This window comes from Xenopus tropicalis, chromosome 4, assembly GCF_000004195.4.
Source record: "Xenopus tropicalis strain Nigerian chromosome 4, UCB_Xtro_10.0, whole genome shotgun sequence".
In the NCBI taxonomy this organism is placed as follows: domain Eukaryota; kingdom Metazoa; phylum Chordata; class Amphibia; order Anura; family Pipidae; genus Xenopus; species Xenopus tropicalis.
In genome coordinates this window covers 138,552,692-138,566,934 of record NC_030680.2, presented here as the reverse complement: position 1 = coordinate 138,566,934, position 14,243 = coordinate 138,552,692, and the positions used below count along the sequence as shown (strand labels likewise).

Sequence of the window (14,243 nt, the reverse complement as noted above, 5' to 3'; positions counted from 1 at the left end):
TTTCTACTACACCTTTGTTAGATTCCATCATTATCTTTTATCAGCAGAGGTGAAGTCCAAACCATCTCCGTGGGGCGTTCCAGAGTAGCATTGTAGGAGGGGGAAAATAATAGCTATATAGCCTATATACTGTATATATATATATATATGAGGTGGGCTGGCATCAGCTTGTATAGCGAGGCAAGGTGGCATCAGTCAGTTGGATAGTGTGTACAATAAGGCACAATAATGACAACTGTGGGACAGTGTGTATAGTAAGGCTAAACGGTGCCAGTAACACATATCGGGGCTACAGCTGCTTTGTCCTGCAGCGATTATTAACCCCTTAACCCCAAAGTAATCGCCCCCTGTTCATTATTATGACAGCCCCCTTAGTCACAGGTACAGGCGATTGTTGCTTAGAAACTCTGACTGATGCTGCCGAAAAGCACCTCTTCTGCAATCTGGGGCATTCTCCATCGTGCAGCCGAAATGCATTGTGTGCTTATTATAACATTCCATTCCAGTTCTACAATGGAGATCTGAGGCAAAAGTGAAACTGGCCTATAGCTGCCCTAGTAGTGTCTCTAGGTGGACACAAAGGTGCCCTTTAATCTCATAAAATTTCTTCCTACCACAGAAAAAAGGTAATTTTTTTTACATTTACTGCAGTTCCCAGAAAGAACACTAGAGGGTGCATTTAGTACAAACCAGGAGCTCCTAGCCTTTGTGCATGATCTGGTTGGAGGATCTAGTCTGCACTACTCCTAATGGGATGAAATGATGCGAGTAAGAGATATGACGGGGGTCAGTCGGGAGTGGGGTCACTGAAGTCATGATACGTTTAGCAGGGAGATGTGTGTTTAATGTTTCATTGGAATAAAGATGGCAGCTATTTCTAAGAGATAAGTGTTTGATATGGAGCCGTCCCTGTGTGTACAGAACTGAATATGAAGAGGCAGCTTTGGCCATATACCAGCATCTCATCTCTAGATCATAGGGTGATGGGAGTTGTAGTTCTGGAAGATTCAAAGCACTGAGGAGAGCCGGTGCCAGTCTATGCAGGGGTGCTTAGATTCTGCTATTCTATTTTATTTATAAAGGGCGCTGAACCATCAAATAGGGCCACAGAAATGGGCAATGGGCATTGACACAATACTCATGATTGCTGACTAATACAAGGGTGAAGGCTTGCTATGGGCATGGGAATGTAGATATGCTGGCCGGCTTGTCAGTTCACATAATTCTGCCTTTTTATTTCCCTTTCTCAAATTCCTCAGTGGACCCAAGTGGACCCCCAGGGAGCACCCAGTTGCACAAAGCAGGTACTGGGTGCTGAAGCTTTAAGGACCCAAGATCTAGTTCTTTGTCCCACAAATGCACCCAAAAATGTTTTCAGGACCATTTACCAGAGCTTTGTAGAAAGTAACGCAGAATTTATTGGCTACTATTTGATTTTTATTCCATTAGAGTCTACTTCATGGGGCCAGGGTCAGACTAAGGGGTGAAGGACCCACCAGGGCTACCGCACCGCCCAAGGTAGTTCCGCTGACACATCCCTTGCAGGGGCCCCCGCCGCACACCCCTAACCCCCCCCCCCCGCCCAACATCCTCCCCTGAAAGCACGTATATGAAATACATTAAGGGAGGACATCGCTGGCCAGGAGAAGCGGCAACAGGGTTGGGTCTGGGCCGCTGGGGCCCACTAGGGCCAGGGCCCACCGGGTATTTTCCTAGTGTCCCGGCGGCCCAGATCGACCCAGCATTGGGCATTTACTTCCAAGATTATTGGATAAAAGAATAGAGACCGTTTTTTACAGGATAAAATATACACTTTCCTGGTACTTGTGACTATATGATTTTCAGCAGCAGTTCTGTCTTGCTTTATGGCAAGGTACCAACATATACACTCAGGGTCAGAGCAATAGTCATAGAAGCAGGGCCTACACGGCAAGATGATCATGTTTGGAGAGTCTGGTTGCTTTTGGTCAATAAAAAAGTCATACCCTATGGCCTATGGAAACCCTCAATGTGTCCATGAAGTCCCAGTCTGACAGTATTTTCAACTGCTCATAGATAACTGGCTGTGGGCAGGCCATTAAAAAAGGCCCCACAGAAGGACCAATGAGCTGGCAGCTTGGTTTGGGGAGGCCAAGTCAGGAACTTCTATCAGTCCGAGCATGGCCACCAACTACAGAGGGAACAGAGGCTGTAGGGGGTCAAGAGTGATAAAGGGGACCTTGTAAGAACCTGCTCAACTAACTCCCGTACATGTCCTCTGATTTCCCACCAAAATGCCGCCTATAAAAAGCTGTAAAATAAAAGTCCTTTGTAGTGATGAGCGAATCTGTCCCGTTTCGCTTTGCCGGAAAATTAGCAAATCTTTCAAAAGATTCGCGAAATGGCGAAAAATTCGCGAAACGGCGAAAATGACGTGCGTCAAAAAAAATTGTCGCCCGCGGCAATTATTTAGTCGCACGGCTATTATTTCGTCGCCCGCAGCAATTATTTTGTCGCCCGCGGCTATTATTTAGTCGCACGGCTATTATTTCGTCGTCCGCAGCTATTATTTAGTCGCGCGGCTATTATCTTGTCACGCGGCTATTATTTCGTCGCGCTGCTATTATTTAGTCGCCCACGGCTATTATTTAGTCGCCCGCAGCTATTATATTGTCGCGCGGCTATTATTTCGTCGCCTGCGACAATTTTTGGACGCACAGTGAATTTTTCCTCAGCGAATTTTTTCATCCGTTTCACGAAACAATCTGCCAATGGCGGAACACGGAAATTCGCCGTGAATCCATGCCTTGCGAAACATTTCGCCCATCACTAGTCCTTTGGAAAGTAAACATGAAACCCAAATTATTTTTTAATCGAATCATCCATACATGTTATAAATGTATTTAAAAATCTGAGCTGTCAATCATATATTGCCTGCCCCGCCTCTATGCCTTCGGCATAGAGGCGGGGCTGGCAATATATGATTGACAGCTCAGATTTTTCAATTACAATAACTTTCATTTTCCATTCAGCACTTCCTAGATATCACCTAGATAACAAATGTACAAGATATTGGGGTAAAACAAAGCTTCCTTTATAAAAGTGTATAAAGATGTTATAAATGTATTTAAAAATCTGAGCTGTCAATCATATATTGCCTGCCCCGCCTCTTTTCAATTACAATAACTTTCATTTTCCATTCAGCACTTCCTAGATATCACCTAGATAACAAATGTACAAGATATTGGCGTAAAACAAAGCTTCCTTTATAAAAGTGTACACAAAATGGCGGCTGCCTGCTTGCTGTGATTGTGTAATTTCAAGACTGAAGAAAAAAATATAGTGTAAGTAAAGTTTCTTTGGCTCTACTAACATGATACAAAAGGATTTGGAATTTTTCTTTAGGGTGACAGGTCCCCTTTAAATGGTCAGTGTGTCGACACCCTTTAGGTGCCAGTGCAGTTACTCAGATCAAATAACTCAGATCAGCAACAGCCATTGTCATTTATATTGGACATAATATCTATCGATATCAATTGGTACAGATTAGGGGTACACGTTTGGGGGTGAGGGTCATGACTGCGGAGGAGGGGCCTCTATGGGGGGCCTTAGACACCAGTCTGACACTGTAGCTGTGCCACGTACATCTTGCTACCTATATCTGCATGTCAGTAGGGCCACAGGGGATGCTGTTAGCTGCTATAGACTAATATACTGTATCCTTAGCCATTTGGGAGGCTATTTGGCCTCCGTGTACTTGAAATGTCAGAGGGTTTTGAATGCCAGTCCAAGCATGCCCAGGGCAGTTGCCCAGTATTTGCACCCCATAAATACAGCTCTAGTAGGGCAGCATAGTGTAGGGGAGAAAGCGATGCATGCCCTACAGGTTGGGGATAATGAGATCTCTGTGCCTGTTACTCTCATTAAATGGCTTCTGGGGGCATTAACGTGCCCATAAATATCCTTTATTTCCAGTGGAAAAAACGTTGGGCATTTAACAGGCCAATAAAACCTGTAAAACAGCAGCTGTGAGCTCCCAGCAACACCCGCGCCACCTGCCTGGGCCCTCGCTATACACACAGTGCTGGCCCATGGCTCAGAGTGCGCTCGTTTATACAGGACTCACCCATATTCTCATTATCCTTTATTTATATGGCGCCTCTGTTTAGCCCTGGTTCCACACAATGTTCTATTGTAAGGATTAACAGCCTGAGCTATAGTATAGCTACAGGTAAAATGACACTATTATGGAACTGGGACAGACCTGATCATGTGATCCACATAGTCACCTCCTATTGGTGCAGCAGCTTCAGACATTGCATTGCATTATGCATTTTAGCAGTTGTATCCCTCCTTTTCCTTCCCATTGTGTTCAGGGGCTTTTGTTTAGAAGATACTTTGTATCCTTCTATTGTAAAGCGCCATGGAATAGGTCGCCAGTTGCAATGGTAACAATAGTACTTTAGATTGTAAGCTCTAAGGGACAGAGACCTCCTTCCTACTGTGTTTCTTAGCACTCGGCAATCAACTTTTATAACTCTATATATGTTTATTGCAATGCTTGTCCCCCCTGTTTATATAGGGCTGTATATACAAGTAGAGCTATATAAAGTTATACATACTGCTCTAAACACGGAGCACTGCGTCTACTACTCCCACTACTACACAAAATGGCAGCCATCTGCTGATTCTAACCAATCCCCTGTCTCCATCATGAGCCTTGCACTAAGACTGGGGGCACAGTACCTTGCAGGGCTGTTTAAATTACATTCCCTTGGAGAATATATATTATTATACACATGCCAGATATACAGTAATACATCATTCCCTGCCCCAGTGAAGCTTACAATCACCCACACAGTCAAGGAAAATATAACCATACCTTATGTCTCAACCCTTTCTCCTTGTAGATTGTAAGCTCTTTTGGGCAGGGCCCTCGTCACCTCTATCCGTTATCGATTGCTTTATATGTTACTCTGTATGTCCAATGAATGAAACCTACTTATTGTACAGCGCTGCGGAATATTTTGGCGCTTTATAAATAAATGTTAATAATAATAATAATAACACTCCTTGCAGATAGTGCTCTGGCTGGAATTGAACCCAGTGCTTTACAACCATCAGCAGAGCTATAACTCCCTATTGCCCACACTAGTCCTGCCTACTGGACATTGTAGGAGGCTAAAGGGCTAAAGACTGCCCCCCTAGCGCTCTAATACTTGGAAAGAGGTACATTAAAGGGGAAGTTAATCCCCAGCCACCAGATTGCAATTTACTGGAAGTCACTGACTTTTTGGGAGGTCACATTTCGGTTATGACCCTGTTTACCTAAAGCCATATGCTTTCAAGATCCTAATTGCACTTGGCCTGTACAGTTTGGTCACTGTAGGGGAAATGTGACATTGTGACATTAACCCTTTGTGTGCTGTGTGCAAAGAGCGCTGGTGTTGTACAACCCTGTATGATCCCTGTGCTGTTTGCACAACTGTAACACGGACTCCTCTATTCCTCTAACACTGAAATCCAACCTCTGATGTTGGTCCTTCCCTGCACTGCTGGTTCTGACTACATGCGCCAATGTTGCAACCCTCCTAGCTGGGAGCTAAAGCCATTTCCCTGCTTATGATAATAAATAATTTCTGCTCTACGCTGTGCCCCCCGCTGCTGCCTCGCTCAGATGTTGCCCCTACAGGTATTTAGCACAGTAGCAGAGAAGCAGAATTCTATATGTGTGGCCCCGGGGTCCCTGAGGGCTCTATTTCTGTAGAGAACTTGCGGCAGGAAGGAGAGAGGCAGGGCAGGTCTAATTATAAATATGCCCCTTGGGGCCTGTTCCAGGCTGGTCCCTTTGTGCATTGCACTAGCACTTCTGTGGCACCCAGAAATAGCAGGACCCGCACACTCAGGGTGCCACCCACAGAAGAGCCGCTGCCAGACTGGCATCACTGGCGTCATTATCAGCAGCTTGAAAGGGACAATTAGAGGGAGAGTGGCAGCTTTCACACAGGGGACACCAGGGGTGCCCAACCTGCGCTGCTACATAGTCTCCTAGGAGCCCAGGATAAGGGTTGTAGTTGCACAACAGCAGAAGGGACACAGTGCAGGGTTCATTTTTTGTTTTTTTGAATGATGGGCGCATAATTGGCAAGCATGGTGGCACAGTGGTTGGCATTGCTGTCTTGCAGCACTGGGTTCCTAGGTTTGATCTCAGCCTGGGCAGGGACTTTGTGTTTGGGTGTGCTCCTAAATACAGGTATGGGATCCCTTATCCCGAAACCCGTTGTCCAGAAAGTTCCAAATTAAGGAAAGGCCATCTCCCATAGACTCCATAATAAGCAAATAATTCTAATTTTTAAAAAATTATTTCCTTTTTCTCAGTAATAATAAAACAGTGCCTGTACTTGATCCCAACTAAGATATAATTACCCCTTATTGGGGGCAGAACAGCCCTATTGGGTTTATTTAATGGTTAAATGATTCCCTTTTCTCTGTAATAATAAAACAGTACCTGTACTTGATCCCAACTAAGATATAATTACCCCTTATTGGGGGCAGAACAGCCCTATTGGGTTTATTTAATGGTTAAATGATTCCCTTTTCTCTGTAATAATAAAACAGTACCTGTACTTGATCCCAACTAAGATATAATTACCCCTTATTGGGGGCAGAACAGCCCTATTGGGTTTATTTAATGGTTAAATGATTCCCTTTTCTCTGTAATAATAAAACAGTACCTGTACTTGATCCCAACTAAGATATAATTACCCCTTATTGGGGGCAGAACAGTCCTATTGGGTTTATTTAATGGTTAAATGATTCCCTTATCTCTGTAATAATAAAACAGTACCTGTACTTGATCCCAACTAAGATATAATTACCCCTTATTGGGGCAGAACAGCCCTATTGGGTTTATTTAATGGTTAAATGATTCCCTTTTCTCTGTAATAATAAAACAGTACCTGTACTTGATCCCAACTAAGATATATTTACCCCTTATTGGGGGCAGAACAATCCTATTGGGTTTATTCAATATTTAAATGATTTTTAGCAGACTTAAGTTATGGAGATCCAAATTACGGAAAGATCCCTTATCCGGAAAACCCCTGCTCTTGAGCATTCTGGATAACAGGTCCCTTACCTGTACATACAGGTGGGTTAATTGGCTCCTGATAAAACTGATTCGCATCCAATCAGCACCACCCTCTATTAGGTCCCTTGGGGGGGTTTAGTCCCACCAACTGCCCTGCCCCCAGTAGTTGCACCAGTGACCCTAGTGTTATATATGGAACTGGTTTTTGGGCATGGGGGCACCTAAGATCTCAATTATCCCAAATAAATTAACTCAGACCTGGTCAAAATGGTGTCAACTTCCAGCAGCTCCCGACAGGGCTACATGTGACTCTTCTGCCAGGTGGGCCCTCGCTGTTTCATTGGATGGTTGACCACACCGTATCCCACCACAAAGAAGATCTCTCAATTAATTTGGGTGCCAGTGGTTCTTTAAAACAAAGGAATCTGTTTATTGGGCAGTTGGTACACAATTAAGGTTGGTGGGTGCTGATTTAGAGGAAGATCATAAATCAGTAAATGCTTTGGGTACTTTCTCCCATTAGTTGTTACTCACACGATCCCAGCTGTAGTGTTCCCAGCACCCAGAGGGGGCACTCACTGCCTTGGTGAAAGAATCCCCAATGCTAGGAGAAGCTCCCAGTGGTCCCAGGATACTAACCCTCACTGGCCTCCTCGTTGGAGCCTCTGGCTGCTCTGCTAACTACCCTCATCCTGCCTCTCACTCCTAGAGGGCCCTATTACATATCTTTCCTGGCACTTCTACTAGAACCTGCGTCCCTTCCAGGCCCTCCAGCATCGCTCCCTCCAGCAAGTGGGGGAACCAAAAGACTAAGAGCACATATGGACTTCCCTTCATATAAAGTAGGGGAATCCTGACACACCCTGGCCAAATACTGAACTACAAAGGGTCCTGCTCCCCCTCCCCCCGACAGTTATATAGGCCCAAATCTAGCTGATCAGAACCTTCCTGGGACTAAAGGCCCCCATACATGGGCTGATTCTAGCTGCTGATATCGGTCCCAGAACTGACTTTGCCTATACCCGTTGTGATAATTTGATCGTTTGGCCCCAGGGCCAAACAACCGAATTAGCCTGGATTCTCCCGATATCGCCTACCCCTTGGTGGGGGATATCGGGAGAAGATCCGCTCGCTTGGCGACATCACCAAGGGAGCGGATCTGAAGGTGTATGGGCACCTTAAAGGGCCCCTACCTATCAGTCATTACTATCCCTTTACCCATAAGGGGGGCAGGAGCCCCTGTAATCCCCCTATTTGCAGGAAGAGAATGGCTGTGAATGATTCTGCTGCTGATTATGGAAGTTGTAGTTCAACAATGTCAGGGCTACAGGGATAAAATTCATGGGAGTTGTGGGTAAGGGGCAGTTATAACTGGGGGTAAGACTCAGTAGCCCTGAACTTTGCAGCCGCCTCTGTATCTGGCAGCCAGCGGCCTGGGGGATGCTGGGAGTTGTAGTTCAGTAGCAGCTGTGAGTGAAATACTTTGCGCTTCCTCCGATCCAACAAGCAGCGGCTGTAATAGTGAATGGGCACTTTCCCCAGCAGTAAGAGCGTATCTGGCCCCCTCCCCCTAATGGCAGGGCCAGTCCCTCCTGGAAGCTGATTGGCTCCCCGGGCCCCCGTTCCCCACTCCCAGGCAGCGCTGACATCAGACCTGGGCAGGGTAGTAGCATGGAGAGGCAGCGCTGCTGCTGAATCGCACCCACTGCAGGGCGATACTGTGCGACACGGAGAGGCAGCAGCAGACAAAGGGCTCAGGTAAGACAGATGCATAGCTACCACCTCTGCCGGGGGTCCGACACATGCGGCTGATTCACCAGTAGGAGCCCAGGGGCTGCAGCCAGACAGGTGCCACAGACTGAGGGCATAGCCATACCGCCCTGTGTATGAGTAACAGCCCAATGGGTTCATCTACACCACTCACTGAGCCTAATTATTATTATTATTAATAGCAAAACTGGCATTTAGCTCTGTGGGTGGGAGCTGCCATGCTGCTCTGCAGAGGTATCATTAACCCTTATCTATAGATATCAGTGCAACAGTGCCCCCAGGGGCCATACCATCATCACTAACTATAGGGGGCTTGCTGGGCTGTACCAAGGGATAACTCAGGGGGGCGACACACATATGGGGTGACTTTGCTTGACATGCCAGGAAGAGCTGCTCACTACTGTTTAATGCTGTTATTGCCCTGTATATCGTCCCCTTAATCTGGGGATTTAGATACCTCTGTATGTACTTGTACTGCACCTGCTGTAATCCCTGTCTGATGCCGCTAATATCCACATGTCACTGTGCGCCTCGGTGGCCCTCCATCCCTGGGATGCCCAGCTTGCTGCTCTTGCTGAACTACAACTTCAGGGATTGGCCAGAGTGTCACGACAGCTGGAGGGCTTACAGTCAGCAGCTCCCGGCCCTGTTTCACTGCCGTGATTGGGCTGGGGTGGCTTTTGGCATAAACTGCGTGACCCTGCTGTTGCGGTTCAGCTACAGTTGCAGTTGCATAACAGCTGGAGGGCCACATGTTGCTTGTGTCTGGTCTCTCAGACTTCACTCCATCTATATCCCTTAGGGCAGAGCGACATGGGGAGATTAGTTACCCTGCCTCGCAAAGGTAACTTTGGGCGACTTTGAAAACCGAAGCGACGCGTTTGCCATCCCACTGGTAATTTACATTCACACAGAGATACTAGTAGCAACTACTTGTCGCGGCTACTAAAACAGACAATGCTGATCATTTACTGATAATTGTCTCTAAGTGTGTTTTAGCAGAGGCAATTCTCAGTATTGTCTATGGCAGGGTATTTTCTGGGTTTTAGTAGCCGTGACAAGTAGCTGCTACTAAGTAGCTCCATGTGTCTTCACCCTTAGGGCTCTGGCACACGGGGAGATTAGTCGCCCGCGACAAATCTCCCTGTTCGCGGGCTACTAATCTCCCCAGATTGCCATCCCACCAGCGAAAATGTAAGTCGCCGGTGGGATGGCACATGCCTCGAGAGGCAACTTCGGCGATTTGCCAAAATCCCGCTGCCGGGATGGTAGTTCGGGGAGATTAGTCGCCTGCGAACAGGGAGATTTGTCGCGGGCGACTAATCTCCCCGTGTGCCAGAGCCCTAAGGGTGAAGACACACAGAGCTACTAGTAGCTGCTACTTTTTCATGGCTACTAAACCCCAGAAAATCCCCTGCCATAGACAATACTGAGAATTGCCCCTGCTAAAACACACGTAGAGACAATTATCAGTAAATGATCAGCATTGTCTATTTTAGTAGCCGTAACAAGTAGCTACTACTAGTAGCTCTGTGTGTCTTCACCCTTAGGCAGAAGAGCTAATGATCACCAGTCTGCTTCTGATATCCTTATTAAACAGCTGCCCAGAGGCAGTGCAACAGCTGAATTGTACTGGGGGTACATGTGCATTTTTATTATGGGGTCATGTACAGTATTCAGTTACTAATGATCTCCCCCGGCTGGTGGTACAAAGGGTATTTGCCCCAGGTCCCCAGCCTGAGAGCCTCCTGCTTTTATTGTGTATACACTGATCCTGTAAGTTGTAGTTAAACAACAGGATTCCCCCCCCCCCCTTTTCCTAACAGCAGCCTGTTACCCCCCCTCCTCAGGGTGAAAGTGACCCCCGTATCCCCGGCTGGAAGACCAGATGTATTATTTATCAGCGCTGGTGAATGTTTGATGAAACGTGTGTATGTAGCGCTGCTAGTGAGCCATATGTGCACGCTCGGAGCCCGAGTGGGAAGCATCCCAATATTTCCTTGTGTTGGGAAGCGCATTCCTAGATGGTTCCATATGTCCCATGTACCGTGTCTGTGCTGTACGGCAGCCCCAGCCCCTTATGTTCTCCGTCCTGTTGTTGGCCCAGTCTAACGCTGAGTGCAGCAGAGCTCTGGGTATCGGATGCAGCGCTCTAATGTAACTGGATCGCTCAGGAATGGCTTTGTTGTTGTGGATTGCGGTGAGCGGCATCAAGATATGGGCCCCTGCTAAACTCTGTGTAGGGCCACACTCCCCTGCGCTACAGAGACGCACCCGGCTCACCATACAGTTATCACATGGATTTGCAGCCAGCTGTAGTGACAGCGGGGGGGGGGGGCTGATTTACTAAAATGGGTGCTAAATTGTACAAGAGCAGTTGCCGATAACAACCAGGAGTTACTTTTGAACAGCCTACTGCAAGTTAGGGTGACCGTACACGGGATGATTTTAGCTGCCTGATTCAGATCCTTTAGACCAAGGGTGGCCAAAACGTCGATCACGGTCCTCCAATCGACCCCCATGGATTTCTGGTGGGCCGCCTTAGATTGTAAGCTCTACGGAGCTCCTACTGTGTCTCATACCACATGGCACTTATATATATATATATATATATATTTATTGTATTTATTTATTATATCACTTGTCCTCCCTGTGTGTAATTGTGTATATTGTAAGATTGTACAGCGCTGCGTACCCTTGTGGCGCTTTATAAATAAAGTTATACATACATACATACCGGGTCTAAGCCGGAAATGTGGAAGCGCAGCTCGTTTATTGGGTATGGTACGTAGTCTAGGCACCCCTGCTTTGAACTGATTTAGTAGCTTATCTGTGTATAAGGACCCCCGACAGGCCTACCCCACCCAGATCTGGTCTAAAATTGTCTATAGGGCAGGTTTGATTTTCCCGTTGGATTGGGGGCCGCATCAGCTCATCTTGCTCCGATGGGTCCGGTTCCCGGCATTGCAGTTCAAACTACTTCAATATCGCTCACCTTACGTAGGCGTATCGGTGGAAAGATCCTAGAGTTTGCCAACCTCCACAAACAAGCGGATCTTATGGTGTATGGTCGTCTTTAGAAAATGAAAGCAGAAACCTGATCTGTCGCCACCGGCAACAACAGCACTTATGTTTATAAATCAGCCCTACAAGGTCTTACTAATAGTGGGCAAAAAGTGCAATAATCGTTGATATTAGAGAGCCAATAAAGGGCACTGACGTCTCTTAATGCAGGTATTGAACCCCTTATCCAGAATTCTCTGGACTTGGGTTTTTCCAGATGAGGGATATTTCCTTAATTTGGATCGCCATACCTTAAGAAATCATTTAAACATTAAATAAACCCAATAGGAGTGTTTTGCCTCTATTAAGGGTTAATTATATCTTATATCAAGTAAAAGTACAAGGTAAGCTTTTGTTAGTAAAGAGAAAAAGGAAATCATTTTTAAAAACTAGAATTATTTGCTTTTAAAGGAGTCTATGGGAGATGGGCTTCCTGTAATTTGGAACTTTCTGGATAACAGGTTTCCAGATAATGGATCCTATACTTGTAGCTAGAAACACACTTTGTGGATGAGAGTCAGGCGTGCAGCAAATTAAACTAGCGATCAAGGGACCAGATCACGCTAATTCCATCATTGGCTTGGGCAATCAGACCCGTCATGGCCAAAGGGGTTTTCAAAACTACTCGATAGCCCATTGGCCAATTTTCAGCTAGTTGGGCAAGCCATAAATGGGCCAACAAGCTGCCTACTCTGGAGGGACCAAGTTACCATATTTATGGGCCTGTGTATGGATACCTTTAGGGGAGGAAGTATTGGAGGTTTGACTGGGAGAAAATCTGGTGCCCATTAGTCTAAAGGTGGCCATACAAGGTTGGCAAGTCGCCAAGCGAGCAAATCTTCTATTGATATCCCCACCTACGGGTGGGCGATATCGGGGAAAATGAAGGCTAATTCGATTGTTTGGCCCTGGAGCGAATTATAGCAGCGGCAATGGGGCAGTCAGTTCGGGGACCGCATCAACGAGCCGACTGAATTTTTTAACCTGGCCGATCAATATCTGGCTGACTTCAGGCCAGATATCGGTCAGGCAGGCCCGTCGTTAGTGCCCCTACACAGGCCGATAAGCTGCCGAATCGGTCTAAGGGACAGATATCGGCAGCTACAATCGGCCCGTGTATGGCCACCTTAAGGGCGAAGACACACAGAGCTACTAGTAGCAGCTACTTTTTCCACAGCTACTAAATGCCAGAAAATCCCCTGCCATAGACAGTACTGACAATTGCCTCTGCTAAAACACACGTAGAGGCAGTAATCAGTAAATGATCAGCATTGTCTGTTTTAGTAGCCACGACAAGTAGCTGCTACTAGTAGCTCCATGTGTCTTCACCCTAATAGTCTCCCATTCCCTGGTAAGATTATGGGAAAACTCAGCTCACTCAGAGCAAACCAAATACAAGGATACACAGCAGTACTGAATTTTACGTTCCAATTCAATTGGATCATTTAAAAAATATGTATAATAGGAACCTGTGTGTAACCGATAGGCCGGTTCCAGAATGAGGCACTGCTGAGTAGCGCTAATCCTAATAGGTCAGCTGGACTTCTGTTGTCTCACTGCATACACTCAGCATCTCGTAGGGAAGCTCATACTTCCTGTCATTTGCGGGTAACGATGTCACTTGAAATATTTCATTTCTGGAATTCTTAGTAAATGACACAACTGTAATTTCAGGCTTATGTAAGAATGCTCTGTCATCCACTGCCTCTGCCTTTACCGTACTGGATAGCAACAGTTTAGCCACCTTCGGTCACATCTCGTCGGGGATAGGCAACCTTAGGCCATAATCCCAATTTCTAAGGAGTCGGCGTGGTCGGTAGAAAACATCCGCATAGGCCGACTGCTTGTCAGTCACTAGAGAGGGGGCGGCGTGCCCATAAAGGCAGTTGTGCAACAAGTGCAACCACTTTGGGAGAGGAATGACAAATATGACCCCGTCATATTCAGTTTTCAGCTTTGGGGCAATGGCAGAAGAATGCGGAATGCAGATGTAAAAAAGCATCGCTCTGCCGTGGCCATCGCTATGGTAAATGGATCACCATGGGAATGTAGTCACTAAATAGCAATTACCGGACTGTTCTATCTCTTTCTAAGTGTAAAAAGCATTGCTATAGAGAGGGTACTGGCACAGCCCCCTTCTGCCCCCTGTCTTCTCTCTCACTGGTCATTTCTGTAGCTTGACATGCCCACCTATATCATAGGGCTGCCAATGAGAAACAGTGTAAAATCTCCTCTGTAAATGTTTTGAAGGGATGGGGTACACCTCTGTAGCGGGGCATAATAGACCCCCCCAATAAGAACAAGATTTAAGGTGACTTATTTGTTGTCCTAGATAACACTA

The 14,243-nt window shown here is 46.4% G+C and overlaps 1 protein-coding gene across 2 annotated transcripts in view; it reads left to right on the top strand.

Moving 5' to 3' along the window:
• Positions 1-8,711: 8,711 nt before the first annotated feature.
• camk1 (calcium/calmodulin-dependent protein kinase I) overlaps positions 8,712-14,243 on the top strand; it is a 97,916-nt gene continuing 92,384 nt past the window's right edge. For both annotated transcript variants that reach the window (XM_012961081.3, XM_012961079.3), the window contains exon 1: positions 8,712-8,827. The gene's annotated coding sequence lies outside the window, so the exon portion shown is untranslated. The remainder of the gene's footprint in view (positions 8,828-14,243) is intronic.